The sequence below is a fragment of the Chrysochloris asiatica genome, unplaced genomic scaffold (assembly GCF_000296735.1).
Source record: "Chrysochloris asiatica unplaced genomic scaffold, ChrAsi1.0 scaffold00218, whole genome shotgun sequence".
In the NCBI taxonomy this organism is placed as follows: domain Eukaryota; kingdom Metazoa; phylum Chordata; class Mammalia; order Afrosoricida; family Chrysochloridae; genus Chrysochloris; species Chrysochloris asiatica.
Window position 1 is genome coordinate 1,725,535 of NW_006408736.1, and position 15,515 is coordinate 1,741,049.

Consider the following 15,515-nt stretch of genomic DNA (forward strand, 5'->3'; position numbering starts at 1 on the left):
TTTTTTTTTTTTTTGACATGGAGACATTGAATTTATTGGAGCACACAGACCAAGTGCTACCAAGGCCTTCACAAACGCAGAGCCCTTCACTGGTCTAAAGGGCCATGGTTGGGGGTGTATTTGACCCCACACCCATCTTGGATGAGGAACTTCACAACTACCATGTCTTCAAACTTGTCAGCATTAAACTTGGTGAAGCCCCACTTCTTGGAAATTTGGATCTTCTGTGGAACTTGAACTCGGCCCTGTAGGGCTTCAATTACATGCTGCTTGTTTAGAAGCTTGGTGCAGATAGACATGATAACTTGGCCAATGTGGACCCTATCCACAGTGCCCTGGGGCTTTCCAAAGACCCCTCGCATCCCTGTGGAGCCTGTCAGCCCCAACACAGGATAACTTCTTATTGATATGGAAGACATGGAATGAATACAACTGCAATCAGATGTAAAAGTCATCTTTGCCACAACTTTTCACCATGTACTTGTTGGCACAAATACGGGCAGCCTTCAGGGCTTCTGAGGAGAGATGTTTGTATTCATCTGATACCATGTGGCCATAGATGGGGAACTTAACCACTTTTGCCTTCTTCTGACCCAGGTCAAAGATATGAATCTTGGCATCAGGGACACCTCAGCAGAAGCAGGACTTAGGATAGGGCTTGTTCTTACAATAACTGGTAACACCGGGAGGGGCAGCCACCCATAACAACAGCAGGATCTTTGTGGCACACCAGAGGGAAAGAGGTCATTGGCTCTTGATTGAACGTCCTGGTTGAACATCAACCATTTCCTTTTGGTACAGTGACTCTGTAGTCCTTTCATCTTCTTTTGATGCTTTCTGCATCATTCAATAATTTGCCCAGAGAATCCTTTAATAACAAAAGTCGAGCCTTGAATTTTTTCTTCTTGTCCCTGGCTTGAGAAATTCTGAGCATGTTCTTCCCTTTGTGGTTTTCTGAATCCAGATCTTTGCACATTTTGTTGTAACATTTGGCTTTATCTTATCGAGCTGATCTTTGAAATTTTCTGTCCAGCTCTTGCAGCTCCTCATTTCTTCCATTTTCTTTAGCATCTCTATGCTGAAGAGCAAGTTTCAGTGTCTCTTCAGACTTCCATTTTGATCTTTTCCTTCTTTCTTGTCTTCTTAATGACTTTTTGCTTTCTTCCTATATGATGTTCTTAATATCATCCCACAACTCTTCTGGTCTTTGGTCTTTAGTGTTTAATGTATCAAATCTGTTCTTCAGATAATCTCTAAATTCAGGTGGGATATATTTAAGGTCATATTTTGGATCTCGTGGACTTGTTTTCATTTTCTTCAGCTTCAGTCTGAATTTGCATATGAGCAATTGGTGGTCTAATCCACAATTTGCCTCTGGCCTTGTTTTGACTGACAATATGGAACTTTTCCATTTTCTCTTTCCACAGATGTAGTCAATTTGATTTCTGTGTATTCCATCTGGTGAAGTCCATGTGTATAGTCATCTCTTATGCTGTTTAAGGAGGTATTTGAAATGAACAAATCATTGGTTTTGCAGAATTCTATCATGTGATCTCCAGCCTCATTTTTATCACCAAAGCCATATTTTCCAAGTACTGATCCTTCCTCTTTGTTCCCAACCTTTGCATTCAAATCACCAATAATGATCAATGTATCTTGATCGCATGTTTGTTCAATTTCATATTGAAGAATTTGGTAGAATTCTATTTCATCCTCACTGGCTTTAGTGGTTGGTGCATAAATTTGAATAATAGTGTTATTAACTGGTTTTCCCTGTAGGCACATAGATATTATCATATCACATACAGCATTGTACCTCATGACTGATCTGGATATGTTCTTTTTGACAATGAATGCAACACCATTCCTCTTCAGTTTGTCATTCCCGGCATAGTAAACCAGGTGGCTGTCAGATTCAAAATGGGTAATACCAGTCCCTTTCAGCTAACTAAGTTATCACCTAAGATATTGATGTTTTTGTGTTCCATTTCATTTTTGGCAATTTCTAATTTTCCTAGATTAATACAACATTGTGAAGTATGAGTATTCCTTAATACTTAACTGTGACCATGAGGATCCTGTACATGGACCAAGAGGCAGTTGTTTGAACAGAACATGGGAACACTGAATAGTTTAAAAAAAAAAAAAGTGTGCAACATGGTTGTATTCTTTCACCATACTTATTCAACCTGAGCAAATAATCTGAGAAGTTGGATTATATGAAGAAAAATATGGCATCAGGATTGGAGGAAGACTCATTACCAACCTGTGATATACAGATGATACAATCTTGCTTGCTGAAAGTCAAGAGGACTTAAAATATTTACTGATGAAAATCAAAGAGCACAGTCTTCCATATGGATTACAACTCAATGTAAAGAAAACAAAAATCCTCACCACTGGAGCAATAGACGATATTCTTATCAATGGAGAAAAGATTGAAGTTGTCAAGGACTTCATTTTTCTTTGATCTACTATCAACACTCATGGACGTAGCAGTCAAGAAATCAAATGACATATTGCATTAGGCAAATCTGCTGCACAAGACCCTTTTAAAGTGTTGAAGAGCATAGATGTCAGCTTGAGGACTAAGGTGTGCCTGACCCAAGCCATGGTATTTTCAATAACCTCATACACATGTGAAAGCTGGACAGTGAATAAGGAAGACCGTAAAAGAATTGATGCTTTTGAGTTATGGTGTTGGAGGAGAATATTGAAAGTGCCATGGGCTGCCAAAAGAACCAAATGATCTGTGTTGGAAGAAGTGCATCCAGAGTGCTCCTTGGAGGCCAGGATGGCCAAACTTCATATCTCTTACTTCTGACGTATTGTCAGGAAGGACCAGTCACTGGAGAAGGATATCATGTTTGGTAAAATGGAGGGTCAGAAAAAAAGAGGAAGACTCCCAACGAGATGGATTGGCAAAGTGGCATCATCAATGGGCTCAAGTGTGGCAACAATTATTAGGTTGGGCCAGGACTAGGCATTGTTTCATTCTGTTGTACATAGTTTTGCTATGAGTCAGTACTAACTCGATGACATAACAACAACAACAACATGCTTCATACATTCTTTGTTCCAATTTTTAATGGATGTTTACAGCTTTCTCTTCATTTTGAATTGTGCCCCTTCAGCAAATGAAGGTTCCGAGGGCTTTACTCCCACTTGCCTTATTCCATTCGCTTCATCATGGTCAACTCTAGTTTGAGGAGGCAACTCCTCCCCAATTGCATTTTGAGTCCTTTCTAATCTAACTTGAGGGGCTCATTTTCAGGCACTCTATCTGATAGTGTTTCTCTGCTATTCATAATGTTTTCAGTGACTAAATTTATTCAGAAGTAGTTCATCACTCCTTTTTCCTAGTCTGTCTTTGTCTGGAAGCTCATCTGAAACCTGTCCACCATGGCTGACCTCCACTGGTCTGTCAGTTTGTAGTACTTTGTTGGCTTGTGAGTTGATGTGATTCTGGAGGCTATGCCACGGGTGTTTTAAATACCAGCAAGATATGATAATAGAACCCTGGAACCTGGTGCCTTAAGTCCTTGGATTTTTAGAATCTCTGAATTATGGCAATAAATGATGACGCATAGATAGATCTATCTATCTATCTATCTATCTATCTATGTATCTATGTATGTATGTATGTATCTATCTATCTATCTATCTATCTATCTATCTATCTATCTATCTATCTATCTATCTATATAAGGAAGAAGTCATTGGTCTTGCAAATTTCTGTCATGAGGTCTCCAGCATTATTTCTATCATTGAAGCCATATTTTCCAATGACTGATGCTTCCTTTTTGTTTCCAACCTATTTCAAATCACCGATAATTACCAATACATCTTGATTTCATGCTTGATCAACTTTAGACTGAAGAAATTAATAGAAGTATTCAATTTCATTACTGGTTTTATTGTTTGGTGCATAAATTTGAATAATGGTGGTATTCACTGGTCTTCCTTGTTGTGTATGGATTTTATTCTATCATAGACAGTGTTGTACTTCAAGACCAATATTGAAATGTTCTTTTTGATGATGAATGCTATCCTATTCCTTTTGAATTTGTTGTTCCAGGCACAGTAAACCATAAGACAGCCTGATTGAAAAAATCAGTTTCAGCTCACTATTGTTGATCTTTATGCGTTAAATTTCATTTTAGACAATGTCCAGTTTTCTTAGATTTATGCTTTTACATTCCATGTTGTAATTATTAATGGATTTTTTGCAGCTTTTTCCCCTCACTGAGTTTTGCCTCATCAGAAATGAAGGTCCTGAAAGCTTTATTCCATTGGGTTCATCATGGTCAACTCTACTTTAAAGAGACAGCACTTCCCAACTCATATTTTGCGTGCCTTCCAAACCTTCAGCACTATATCTGACTATATTCTTATGCTATCCTTAATGATTTCTTTTTCTGGCTCTATAGCTGTCAATGTTCTGCTGCTATCCACAATGTATACAGTTGCTACATATTTAGAAGTAGTACATCTCTCCTTCTTCCTAGTCTGTCTTAGTCTGGAGGCTCAGCTGAAACCTGTCCACTATGGGTGACCCTGCTGGTATTTAAACTATGGGTGGCATAGCTTGTAGAATCAGAAGTACACAAGCCACCACAGTATGACAAACTGACAGACTATTTAATAGTGTTTCATAAAGTTAGGAGTTTCTTTCCATTATTTTTTTTTTCTCTCTCTTCTCCTTCAGCTTTTTAGGATAAAAAAAGAAAAATTTTTTTTCTCACTGCTCTAAGTTTTTTTCCAAGAATCCATCATTAGAAGCCAATTATTGTTTTTTGACGTAACAGGAACTCTATTTTATGGTATGGATAGAGGTCAAATTATATATCATTGATATACCTTTGCATTGCTGCTGTTGTTAAGTGCCATCGTTCAACTCATAGCAACCCTGTATAGGATTTCCAAGGAGTAACTGGTGAGTTTGAACCAATGACCTTGAGGTCTAGTGCATTATCCTACAGAGCTACACCAGGTCTCCCAAGCAAGTAATGTCCTTAAAGGGTTATAGAAAATCTTCCAAAACTTCTCGTTCAGTACATCTAATATTTCAGTCAGATTATAATAGAAAAATGACCCAGTGATTTACATATTTCTCAAGTGATAAAGCTAAGCAACCTAATAATTTGTTTCTAACTTCTATGAGCTGCAATTTTCCTTAACAGCAACAACTAATACTGTAATATTTACCATCGTTCATGTACTATTTTAATGGCTTTCCATGCATTAGCTAATTTAATTTTCACAGTAACCTATGTATTGGCTTGGTTTTGTGCTGTGGAGTTGGTTCTGACTCATAGTGACCCTGTATAGGGTTTGTGAGGTTGTAACTCTTTACAGATGCAGAAAGCCTCATCTTTCTCCCACAGAACACCTGGTAGTTTCGAACTGATGACCTTGCAATTAGCAGCCAGACTCTTAACTACTACAATTAACAGTCTTAAAACTGCTCATATTTTTAACTCAATCATTGCTTTTTGATGAATTATTCTAAGTAGACAATAGTGTAATCATTCAAATATGTTTATGGCCTTAAAATGGGATATTATTGCTGTTAAGTATCTTTGAGTTGATTCTGACTCATAGAGACCATGTATATGGTTTCCAAGGAGTGGCTGGTGGGTTTTAACCACTGACCTTGTGGTCAGCAGTCAGTGTTTATCCTACAGCATCACACCAGGATTCCATAATGGGATACTATTCACCATATTATGCTCACAACAACCCGATGTACATTAAATTAAAACTGCCAGGTGCTACTCCATTTCCTTATTGTTATTTTGTTTCAACTCATTGTTGTAGCCACTATGTCAATCCACCTGCTTGAGGAGCTTCTTCTCTTTTGCTGACCCTCTACTTTACTAAGCATTACATCCTTCTCTAAGGTCCCTCATGGATACCATGTCCAAAGTATGTGAAACAAAACCTCACCATCCTCACTTCTAAGGAGCATTCTAACTGTATTTCTCTAAGATATTTTTTATTTTTTTTATTTTTTGGAAATCCATCATATATTCAATATTCTTTATCAACACCATAATCAAAGGCTTCAGTGTTCTTTAGTATTCCTTATTCAGTGTTCAGCTTTCCCATGCAGATGAGACAACAGAGAAGACCATGGCTTAGGTCAGGTGCACCTTTGCATGCAAGGTGATCTCTTTGCTTTCTAATATTTTGAACAGGTCTTTTGGAGCAGATTTTCCACCAACCATATATATAGGTTTTCCTAGGCTGTAAATCTTTATGGTAGCAGAAAGCCTCATCTTTCTCTCACAGAGACTGTTGGATTCGAACTGCTGACCTTGTGGTTAGCAACCTAATACATAATCCACTATGCTATTAATTCTCCTTTCTATATGTTTAGCTGTAATGAATATTGAAGGCTATGGTTTTACTTTCTCAGTAAGTGCTGCAAATCCTTTTCCCATTCAGCAAACAAGTTATAATATTATCTGCATATTACAGATTGTTAATGTTTCTTTGCAGTCCTGGTATGGCATTGTGGATTAGTGCTTTGACCTGCAAAGTCAGTTTAAATTGGAAGGTGGGCAGATCAAACTCCCCAGTTGCTAATCATAAACACTATACAGGGTTGCTATGGGTTGGAACCCACTCAACAGCACTTAACAACAACAATGTCTCTATGTCCAATCTTGAGGCCATACTTCTCTTTATAGTCCAGCTTCTCAGTTTACTCAATCTACATACTGACAGGCTCAATATGGTGAAAGGATTCAACTCTGACCAGTGTTTTCCCTGATATTTAAACCATGCACTCCTGCACTATCCCCTTGTTCTGCTTGCACAACTGCCTCTTGATCTAGGTACAATTTTTTTTTTTTTTTTTGGCATGGGCAAGATTAAGTGTTCCAGAATTCCCATTCTTTAATATCACCCATAATATGTTATGATCTGTATAGTTCAAAATCTTCAAGTAGTCAATGAAATGCAGGTAAGCATCTTTTTTGGTAAATTGTTTTCAACCAAGATCAATCTGATAGCAGCAATGTTCCCTATCTTCTGAATCTGGCTCAAATTTATGGGAGTTCCCTGTTGATATACTACTACAACCATTTTTAAAATAATTTAATAGTTAAATGTACTTTTAATTTTTATTTTGAATTATTATTAATTGTATTGCTCGATAATTTCTACACCCTATTAGATTATGGTTTTTCTTTTTTGTTTTATTTTTAGAATGGCAGGAATATTGATTGTTTGGCCAGGTAACCGTCTTCCAAATTTCTTGACACAGACAAGTGAGCACCTCCAGTGCTACAATCATTTATTGAAACATTTCAATTAGCATCTGATTTATTCCTGGAGACTTGTTTCTCACTAATGTCTTCAGTGCAACTTTGATTTCTTCATTAAGTACCATCGGTTCTTGACTATATGCTGCTTTCTGAAAAGGATGAATGTTAAGTAGGTCTTTTTGTATAGTGATTTTGTGTATTTCTTCCATCATCTTTGAAGCTTTCTGAATCATTCAGTATTTTGCCCATAGAATCCTTTAATATTTCAACTTGGGACTTGAATATTTCATCTATTCTTTCAACACAAAATATACAAATGTGTTTTCCCCTATTGGTTTCTAATTTGAATTGTTTGTAAATTTCATTATAATACTTTACTTTTCCTTCTAGAGTCAACCTTGGGAATTTTCTGTTTAGCTTTTTTTTTTTTTTTTTCCCCTGTATCATTTGTTTCTTTTGTTTTAGTTATCCTACATTCCGGAGAAAGTTTCAGAGTGTTTTGTGACATCAATTTTGGTCTTTTCATTCTTAATGCTTTTCTTTAATGACCTTTTGATTTCTTTGTGTCATCTCACAACTTGTCTCATCTTTAGTTATTAGATTGTTTAATATGTCAGATCTATTATTGAGATGGTTTTTAAATTCACATGTGATATATTCAAGGTCATATTTTGATCTTGTGGAGTTGTTTCAATTTTTATTCAGTTTCAACTTGAACTTCATATGAATAACTGATTCACAGTCAGTTCCTAACCTTATTCTGGCTGGTGATACTGAACTTCTCTGTAGTCTATTTTCATAGATGAAGTTGATTTTATTACTGTCTGGTCTATCTTTTTATTATTTATTATCTTATCACTGACAGGGTTGTACTTTAGGATAGATTTTTAAATATTCTTTGTGATGATGAATCTGACACCATTCTAATTCCATTTTTCATTCCTGGCATAGTAGACCATATGATTGTCTGATTCAAAATGGACAGTACCAATACATTTTGAATCATAATTCAAAATGGACAATATTAACCTATTTTGAATCACAAAATATTCAGTCCATATTAGAATGTAGATCTTCAAGAGTTACATTTCATTTTTGACAAATTTAAATTTTTCTGGATTTATACTTCATATATTTCATGTTCCAATTATTATTAATGGATATAGGTAGCTGATTCTTCTCATTTCAAGGAATGCCACATCAGCAAATAAAGGTGCTAAAAGCTTTATTCCAATTACATGACTAATATTGAATCTACTTTAAGAAAGCAACTTTTGCCCAGTTTTATTCTGAGTGCACTGTAGCCTGAAGGGCTCATCTTCTGGCTCTCTATCAGTGTTCTGCTGCTAGTTGTAAGGTTTCACATGACATTTGTTTCAGAAGCAGATCACCCGGTGTTCCTTCCAGTCTATCTTACTCTTGAAGGTCTGATGAAACCTGTCAACCACAGGTAACTGTTGATGACTACTTAAAATATTTCAAATGATATTTCAAAATAAATTAATCATATATTAATTCTGATAAATTAGAATTATATCACTTATGGTAATTAGATTTTCAGAACTCTAAAATACTGGATTATTGGATGAATATAGGCTGAGACTCTAGATCTGTTTCAAAATTCTAGATCCAACTCATCTTTTTATTAGTTGTGTGACCTAAACTTCTCATTCTATAACCTTGATATTGATAATATAATTTAGGTAAGTTAGAAGGTCTTTGTAATTAGCTGGTTATTCTAATTTTGTGTTTGTTTGTTTAATTTGTGTGTCTTTGTGTGTTACAAATGCAAAGTATATGTAATAACTCTGATGTTGACAAAACATTTAGGCACTTAGATTTGAATGAAAGATTGGCAGTTTGTACCCATCCAGTGGTTCCAGGGGAGAAAGTACTGATGATATGTTTCTGTAAAGATTTAAGCCTAGAGCATTCTGTGGGGCAGTTTTCCTCTGTCATATGTGGCTGTTATAAGTAGAATTGTCCATTAGGGATTTCAAGGGTGTAAATCTTCATGTAAGCAGACTGCCACATTTTTCTCCTATGGAACAATTGATGATTTTGTACTGCCAACTTTTTGGCTAGCAGCCTAGTACTTAGCCACTGCATCACCAGTGATCTATCTACCTGTCTAGCATCTTTCTATCTATCTGTCTGTTTGTCTATCAATGTATCTATAGTGAAATCTGGGAAAGCCAGAAATAACTTAGTAAGATTGTTTTCCTTGTTTTCTGATTATCACAAGTTTCTGACTTTGACAGGGTAGAGTTTTACCATGTTTCTATGGGTCTCTATTAATGTAAAATATTTGAGTTATCTTTTACTAACAGGTGTCTGCCTTATGCAGTTTCCAGCTTATATGTATATATAAATATATATATATATACACTCCTAGTGTGGTGCTATAGGATCACCACTTGAGTGTGAACCACAAGGTCTGCAGTTCAATGCCACCAGCTACTCCTCAGAAACCCTCTACAGGGTTGGTATGAGTATGAACCAACTTGATGACATTTATCAACAATATCTATATAATTATTTATGGATGCACAACTTAATATGAGGAGAAACAGCTGTAAGCATCCAGTAATCGTTGGAACATGAACTGATTTTACAAAGGTATTGCAATACATAAGTCATTTGTTACTATTAGGTGCCATCAAGTTGGTTCCAACTCATGGCTAATCAAACTGGGCAGTATTTTGTTCTGTTGTGCATAGGGTCACTTGTGTCAGAACTGACTCAACAGCATATAAAAACAATAACTGACTTAGTCATTGAAAATACATTTTTTAAAACAAAATAAAAGGAAATTATACATATAGACCTCACCTGAAGGAACACACAGGAATTAAATAGACTATATTTATTGAAATAAATGGTGGAAAAACTCAATATCATTTTCCAAAACAAGGCCAGGGCATACTGTGCAACACACCATCAACTGATTATGTGCAAGTTCAGGCTGAACCTGAAGAAAATGAAAACAAACCAGTGAGAGTCCAAATATGACCTTGGATGTATTCCTACTGAACTAGAGAACACCTCAAGAACAGATTCAATGCATTGGAAATAATGTCAGAAGAATAGGAACTGTGGTATGGCATCAAGTACATTATGCAGGAAGAAAGAAAGGGGTCATTAAAAAGGCAGGAAAGAAAGACAAGACACAAATCAATAGCAGATAATACACACTGGGTTTCCATGGCTCAAAGTCAACTCAATGATCACTGATTTGTTTCTTTGGTATCACGATAAGGCATTGTAGGATAAGTACTGGACTGCTAACCACAAGGTCGGTAGTTCAAACCCATGAGCTGCTTCTCAGAAATGCTATACAATGATAGCAATATATCAAGTGTTTTGTAAATTTCTGCAGATAAAACAGAAAACCAAAAATGTTGCCTGCTTTGATGGCACACATAGGCTACAAGAAGAGAAAGACATTAATTAGCTAATTTTATAAGTACCTTCCCAATGAAAGTAACATGTATCACCCAACAGTGATACATGTTAAGAAGTGGCATGAAATTAATTTTTGTCATGCCCTGATAGTTATAATCATTGCTTTAATCATAATCGGTACCCAGACTGTCTAGTGCTGAGCTGAATTATTTGCTCCTTTCATTGTCAAGGTTTTTCCTTTAGACTGGTCTGTGACAAACTCTGCTCTCAGTGTAATCCTCTTCTTCTATAGCCCCAGCATCTAGAATATAGCCTGACATATGAGAGGTATTCAGACATCACTGTTAAGTGAATGGAAGAATGAATTCAGCGATGGAAGAATTAAGGTGTCCAGACATTACTGTTAAGTGAATGAAAGAATGAATTAAATGATGGAAGACATTTGGGAAAATTCCTTCACATTCCTGGATCTTTGTTTTTGCTTAAGTAAAATAAAGGGTAACGATGCTTCCAAGAAACAAAAACAACAAATGGATAGCAGAATAGACTCTGAAACTTGTTCTGCAGTATAGAGAGCTAAAGTGAATGGAAGAAATGGAGAAAGCAAAGAGCTCAATAGGAAACTTCAAAGGGTAGCTAGAAAAGACAAATGAAATGTGCAAAGACCTGGAGTGAAAAAAGCAAAAGGAATAAGGACACACAGTATTTCTCAAGCTGAAAGAACTGAAAAAAAACAATCAAGCCTTGACTTGCAGTATTTAAGGATTCCAGTGACAAAATATTGAATGATACAGAAAGCATAAAAAACATTTTTTTTTTTTTAAATGGAAGATGCACATCAAAAAGAAATGGTCGATATTCAGCCATTTCAAGAGGTAGCATATAATCAAGTCCTATCTGTTTTGCCAAAAAACAAACTCCATTAACTGACAGATCACCAATTAAAGTCTTTCAACAAACTGATGCAGCTATAGAGACACTTACTCAGGAATACCAAAAAATTTAGAAGGCAGCTACCAAGTCAATCTATTGGAAGAGATCCATATTTGTGCCCATTTCAAAAAGAGGCGACCCAACGGTATCCAGAAATCATCAGACAATATTATTATTATAACATACAAGTAAAATTTTGCTAAAGATAGTTCAAAAATGGCCTCAACAGAATATTTCCAGGAAATTGCCAGAATTTCAAGCCAGATTCAGAAGAGGATTTAGAACTACAGATACCATTGCTAATATCAGATGGATCTGACTAAAATCAGAGAATACCAGAAACTATGGATAACATTGTGAAGAATGGGTATTCTGTAACACTAAACTGCTCATAAGGAACCTGTACATAGACCAAGAGGTAGTTGTTCGAACAGAACAAGGGGATACTGTGTGGTTTAAAATCAGGAAAGACGCGTGCCAAGACTGTATTCTTTTACCATGTATATTCAATCTGTTGTTGTTGTTGTTAAGTGCCTTCGAGTCGGAGCCGACCCATAGCGACCCTGTACAGGGTTTCCGAGAACCTGGATTATATGAATAACCTGTACAGGGTTTCTGAGAACCTGGATTATATGAATAACAGTGTGATATCAGGTTTGGAGGAAATCTCATTAAAAAGCATCAATGACACAACCTCCCTTGCTGAAATCAAAGAAGACTTAAAATACTTATTGATGGTGATTTAAGACCACAGTCTTCAGCATGGCTTATACCTCAATGTGAATAAAAGAAAATTTGTCACAACATCATGATAAATGGAGAAAAGATTGAAGTTGTCAAAGACTTCATTTTGCTTGACTCCATAATCAGCACTCATGGAAGTAGCAGTCAAGAAATCATAGGACACATTGTGCTACACAAATCTGCTGCACAAGGCCATTTTAAAGAGTTCAAGAGCAAAGATAACTGTTTGAGGACTAAGGTGCACTTGGCCTAAGCTACAGTGTTTTCATTTGCCTCAAATGCATAAGAAAGATGAACAATGAATAAGGAAGACCATAGAAAAATTGATGCATTTGAATTACGGTGTTGGAGAAGAGTATTCAAAGTATCATGGAAGCCAGAGCAAACAAGTATTCATGGAAAGCAGTACAACCAGAAAGTTCCTTAGATGCAAGGACGGCAAGACATCATCTCTCATAATTCAGACACATTATCAGGAGGGATCATTCATTGGACAATAACATCATGTTTATTAAAGTTAAAAGTCAATGAAAAAGAGGAATACCCCCAATGAGATGTTTTGGTACAGTGGCAGTTACAATGGGCTCAAGTGTAACAATTGTGAAGTTGTTACAGGATCAGGCAGTTGTGCATAGAGTTGTTAAGAATTGGAACCGACTAGATGGCACTTAACAACAACTATTTATGTATGAAGATAAGCTAAAAAGTTGTTGTTAAGTACCATCAAATCGTGATCACTAATAGTGATCCTGTATAGGATTCCCGAGAAGTGGCTGGTGAGTTTGAACTGCAGAACTTGTGATTCAAACCAACATTGAGATGGAGTGCTTATCCTATGATATCACATCAGGACTTCAAGTCAAAAATTATTGCCACAAAATCTTAGGTATTATTATTAAACAAAAATATTAAAATTTGAACTCTGGTATTGATGCATCTTCCATCTAGATCTATGTACTTCTGAAGGTGATGTTTCCATTGTTCTAATCCTTCCCTGAACAATTCTTAGCACTTTGATCTATGCTACATCAAAACTGCAGTTTTCAATTCACAATGAAAAACTTAAAAAACAAAACCTGAAGTTTGGGCAGTCTGGAGGGACACAAATTCTATCCCTTTCCTATGTTCTTTGAGTTTTGGGAATCAAAAGAAGTTTGAAGGCACATCAAGGCTCTAGGGTGGATGGGGTAAGGTTTTCCAACAAAATTCTCATAGAACCTCCTTTACTACCACTAAGAATTAGCATTTCTGTGTTGGAAAAATAGTCCTCAGTGAAGCATTCCTGTTCTTTTTCTTAACAATAGAATGAACCTGGATCCAAGATATCATTTTAAAGACTGTTCTAGTTCTAGAATGCCTACTTTCAGACTCTCTAAGGGAGAAAACATAAATTCATAATTTGATTAAGTGACTAATTGCATTTTCAGATGCAGCTGAAAGCAATCTCCAACTGCATTTACGTATTCCAGATATGTTAATTTATATGTTAACCACATGAACTTAAATTGATTTAATTGTAAACCTCTACATAATTGCACATTACATACATGTGTGTAGGTTTATATACAAACATATTATTTGAATTTGCTGTTCTCTTTTGATTTAGAACTAATATTCATTCTTCAAGATTTAGCTATAGGTTATTTGTGGGACATATCCTCATTCTGTTTTCTTATTCTCTTTTATAGTAGCTTGGATATGCCTTTAATATAAACATATTATTTAAAACAATTTGTTTATCACATTCCTTTCATTGGTTCTTGATTGAAAAGGGACTCGCCTCAATAATCATTTTTCCCTTAATCATTATTGGTGTACATTTGGTAGGAAAGATGGGTGGTGGTGGCGATTGTATGTTCTCAAGTCATTTCTAACTCATAGCGACCCATGTGTAGTGTTTACAATGTTGTAAATCTTTCCCGGAGCAGAAAGCCCCATCTTTCTCCCACAGAATGACTGGTGGTTAGAGCCCAGTTTGTAATTTACTAAGCAAAAATTTAAATTATTCACATATATTCAATTTTTTATTATTCTTTCTATTTAATTGGATTGTTATAAATTCTTTTCTAATGATCCATGTGCTAGTATGCAAAAAAATGGGATTTCAGTGACATCATTGATTAACTGAGAACATATTCAATACATATGTGTTAGGGTTTCTGACGTCTGAAAATTACATTGAAAGCATTAAAAACAAGATATGATTTTGTACATTATTCTAGAATTTAGATTCAAAGTGTGAGAGGATATTTTCAAAGATTTACTTAGGATATCATTCCAGGAAATGGATTAGCAAGTTTTGTAGATAACCTGAAAGACAGGCACTGAAATCTGTCTGGTTACAGGTCTTTGCTATTATTATGTGCTGTCATGTTGGTTTCAACTCATAGTGACCCTATATAGAGTTCCCAAGGGTTGGAACTGCCAATTTTGTGGTTCATAGTCCAGTGCTGATTCTATAGAGCAGGTCATCAATCATTAACTTTCAAGTATTCAAGCAAGTCCTTTATAGCTTAGGCCCTCATTGGTAAAAAGGGGTATTAATAGCACTTTACTTACAATGTTGTAGGAATTTAAACAGTTAATATAAATAGGCTTTAAAAACTTAGAGGAAAAATCCCCTTCTTCCATTTCCGTTTTTCTAAAACCTTTTTGAAGCCTCATCATACATACAAAGTACTAGTTTTAGACCAGTACTGAACATGTAAAAAGCTATCAATAAATTCTAGCTGTAAATAATCATTTGTGGGCTGACATGTAATTTACAAAAAGATGCATAATTATATTCTAACCTACCACTTAAAAAATACGTCCAAGTTTATCTTTCCTGAATATCCTATTATTTCCTTTTCTTTTTCATTGTTTCATTATATCTGCATATCAATTAATATATTTGTATTGCAAAACTCTATTTTAGATGCAGGGCATGTGCTGAATATCGTGCTTCTTTCTTGATGGTCCTGTGATCATCTATACTGCTGAGATGGCTCTTTTGAAACCTAGAGCAATGGCAAAAGTAACTAATCCCTGTCTTAGAGTTCCATACCCTTTATTTGCATGGTCCCACCCAATTAGAGGGAGGAATTAGAGGACACATATTAAACAAACTTTCTGTACCATGTATACAACTACTACTGCCAAAGGTGAAGAAATTTTCAA

The 15,515-nt window shown here is 35.7% G+C and overlaps 1 protein-coding gene and 1 pseudogene across 1 annotated transcript in view; one reads left to right on the forward strand and one right to left on the reverse strand.

Annotated features, from left to right (window-relative positions):
- Window positions 1–15,515, forward strand: part of CCSER1 (coiled-coil serine-rich protein 1) — a 1,871,951-nt gene that overhangs the window by 951,483 nt on the left and 904,953 nt on the right. The gene's annotated exons all lie outside the window — the stretch shown is intronic.
- Window positions 69–703, reverse strand: LOC102826691 (annotated as a pseudogene).